The following is a 249-nucleotide window of genomic DNA, read 5'->3' as shown; positions in this document are numbered from 1 at the left end:
TGGATCCTGGATATTTTGGCTACTGTCCTTGGAAACTCTAGTACTGTGTAAATCCTTTATCAGTCTGTCCCCTTGTTGAGGTTTGGCACTCAGGCCCTGGCCTACTTTTGTGAACTGTGATTTCAATAACAGTTTAAGTTTCAGTCATTGCTGTACTTTGGTTATCCAAGTCACTGCTGCTTGGATTTTCTGGTGCTTCTGCAGCTCCTACTGGTCTGTGATGGTTATGCCTGTAAAAGAAGACAGTTC

The sequence above is a fragment of the Condylura cristata genome, unplaced genomic scaffold (assembly GCF_000260355.1).
Source record: "Condylura cristata isolate star-nosed mole 26May11 unplaced genomic scaffold, ConCri1.0 scaffold00027, whole genome shotgun sequence".
Classification (NCBI taxonomy): Eukaryota; Metazoa; Chordata; class Mammalia; order Eulipotyphla; family Talpidae; genus Condylura; species Condylura cristata.
Note: the sequence above shows the minus strand (reverse complement) of the source record.